This window comes from Geospiza fortis, unplaced genomic scaffold, assembly GCF_000277835.1.
Source record: "Geospiza fortis unplaced genomic scaffold, GeoFor_1.0 scaffold425, whole genome shotgun sequence".
NCBI classification, from domain to species: domain Eukaryota; kingdom Metazoa; phylum Chordata; class Aves; order Passeriformes; family Thraupidae; genus Geospiza; species Geospiza fortis.
The window spans coordinates 2,069,626-2,072,832 of NW_005054387.1; the positions used below are offsets into that span (position 1 = coordinate 2,069,626).

General features: G+C 47.5%; 1 protein-coding gene across 1 annotated transcript in view; it reads right to left on the reverse strand.

Moving 5' to 3' along the window:
- SLC43A2 (solute carrier family 43 member 2) overlaps positions 1–3,207 on the reverse strand; it is a 29,609-nt gene that overhangs the window by 14,610 nt on the left and 11,792 nt on the right.

Consider the following 3,207-nt stretch of genomic DNA (forward strand, 5'->3'; position numbering starts at 1 on the left):
TAATTCTCCTGGATAACAGAATGTGAAGCAGCCAGTTTTACTTAGGCATGACTTAGCTGTTCAAGATATTACTCTGCAGGTTTCACTGGTGTCTCCAGAGACAGGCAATGTCTACAACCCAAGATTTATGTGCTTACTGATGCTGTTTCTTTCCAGACTGACAGCATATTTTGCATCATTCACCTTTAGCACAGGAGCATTTGCTCCAGCTCTTGTGCTTTCTTTAAAAGCTCCTTACCCCAAAAACCTTCAGCCACCACTTTTCCTCTCCCACAAACACAAGCCCAAATTCTCTGTTTATCACCTTCCTTTGAGCCAAGGGTTGTTAGACACAGGCTGCAGTCTTTAACACACCCTGCAACACCTTGAGCTGCCAGCTTTGTTTATGCACCTTGGGTCAGCACCCAAATCCTTTGCAGCAGACCAGAAAGTTCCTGTTATAACAAGAAGGAACAGAGACCAGCACAAACGGTGCTGCTGTTTGCATTTCCATTTCTAGCCATCTCCAAGGCTCCTCCTGTGATCATTTCTGCATCACTGGGATGGCTCAGATGCCTCAGCACAGAGCTAGGTGCAGGGAAGGAGTCACAAACACCAGTTAGCCAAGGATTTATCACTCAGCACAGCTACTGAGCTCTGCAGCAGGCAACACAACATTGCTACTCCTGCCACCCACCCCCTTCACTGCCTGGGCTCCCATCAGGTGTGCTGAGAGCAGACCAAGCTGGTTCTGCAAGGAGCTGTTGGGAAAGCAAAGCTCTCAGTAAGGACAGGCAGCAGCAGCTCACAGCAACCACTTCTGCCACCTGAACAGCAAAATCACTCCCAGGATGGCTCACCAGCCCCTGCTTCCACTCAAGATCCAAAGGCAGAAACAGCAGGAGACCTTCCTACTCTGCTGGGAAAGGAAGAACCCCCTGTTTTCCTAAACAACCAGAAGTGAACAAGTTTCCATCACTCACTAATGCTGTCCTGGAAACTGGAAATTACAGGGAGAAGCATTGAAGTTGTCAGGCTATGGAGAGCTGGGCTGACACCTCCTGAAGCTGGTCAATGGGCAGAGATTCTGCTGCAGGCTGGCAGATTTCCCTCCCACCTCCTTTTTTTTTTGGGTCACTTACTCCCCAAATTCACTTGAGCATCACTACCACGTCAGCCTCAGAGGACCTCAAAGCAGGACACTGCAGATGCCTTCTAGGACTGAAAGCACAAGCAGCCCTTTTTCTATGCTAAGAGGCTGCTGAACAAAAAGATTCAGAGAATATCAACCTGAGCAAGCAAGTGCTGCCATCACACTCCCCTTGCACGGCTGAAAAACAAACCCATCTTTCCCCAGGAGCAGCATATAAGGCAAGCAAATCTGGCTTGTGTCACGGCGTGTTTACAAGGCAGAAATATTCCTGAGCAGGAGCACTCCGGGACCCATCTGGCTGTTTATCATCCCCGTGCCTCACTGCAGAGCTTCCTATGCACTGCAGCCTGCAGGTCCTCACATAACCCCAGGCTGGGCAGCAGCAGTGATGTGCTGAGCCTGCTGCTGCCCATGAACCCTGGAGGAGGAGGAGGAGGAGGAGGAGGCAGAAGAGCTGTGCTGCTCTGCAGAGCATCCCCACACCCATCACCCCGCATGCGGGAGAGCTGCCAGCAGGCTGCTCCCGGGAGCTGCAGACAGGAAACAGCTCAAGGATCCAAAGGTCTGTTACCAGGCACTGAAAAATCTCCTCTTGGAAGCACTGCCCTCAATTTACACACTCCCAGAAAGCAGCATCTGCAGAGTGGAATAGCTGAGGGTTGTAAAAAAGGCTGGTCGCTGTCACCAGGATGGGCATTTGTTTCCTCCCAAACACCCCAAACCTAAAATAATGTCCAGAAATGACAACAAAACTGCTGCTCCTGCTGGGGAGCTCAGGGCAGGGCAAGAGCTGCACAAACACAGCTGCTTCTTGGCAAGGGCTGGTTTTCCCCAGAGATCCAGAGTCCACAAAAAGCTTTTTTCATACAGCAGGAAAGGAACTTCCAGGTGGATCCTCCTGCTCTGAGGGCTACTGGAGACACAGAACAGGAAGCCACGTCCAGGAGAACCCAAGGCTGCTTCTGCCCTGATTGGGACACAAGTCCTAGAAAGGCTAAAGATTTCCTCAAATCCAATTTGGCACCCAGCAAGCAGCTAGATTAAAAAAATTGGACAGAAGAGATTTAATGTCTTATCCAGCCCAATCAAAGCAGAAACTGCAAACACTGAGCACTTGGAAGGAAGAGAAATATGGGACTACCTGGAGGGGCAGAGGGGAGAAGAAGGGGGAAAAGGGGGAAAAGTCCCTTCAAGACCAGAAAACCTCTCAGATTGTGCCAGCACTGGCAGTGCCTGTGCAGCTCTCATCTAAAGACCAGCTACAAAAACAACATGCAATATTTACCAAGTCATTTTTCACGCTGTCTTTATACTAGCAAGCATTGGAAAAAATGAACCACAGAGAGGAGAAAAAAAAAAAAAGGCAATAAAAAACACAAGCCATGGAGCAAGTGAGCTCTGTTTTTCTGCCACCAAAAAGGATCTAATCCTCATTCTGATCTCATCCCCGCAGGCCAGAAGTGACTCCTCCAGCAACTTCTGCCCATTCTGGTATGACAGCTCCAATTCTGCAAGACCTATGACGACAGAAACTCTTAAGCCTCTTGTTTAAAGGTCACTGACACTCAATGCAATATTAACTTTATGCCCTGTCACAAAGACACTCCGTGAATGTTGCCACACGTAACTGTTTTTTACTGGAGTCCTTTATTGCAGGTCTGTAATCCTAAACTGATAAATCATTTCCTTTTGCAGATTTTTTTTCCTCATCTGCCCTACAGTGAGTTTATAATAATTTATATTGTTTTCCAGCTTTTCCCTGGAGACATTCCATATACAGAAAACAGCACAGCATTGCTACCAAAGCCTGTTTCTCTCCTCTTGCAAGGACTGTTTGAAAGAACAGCAAAAAAAAAAAAAAAAAAATCAAGGCATTGAGAACTAGACTACTGAAAAATGGTATTTTTGTTCAATTAAACTTTGTTTTCCCTATTGGGGGTGTATTTGGAAGTTACACAGACACTAAAAATATGTTCTGCAGGAAAGCCTCAAACTGCCCCCTTTGCCCAAAGCATATGGAAACTCCTGTTCCCATTCTCCAACAAACAAAAGCTCACAGAGCCCGAAATTTCCCT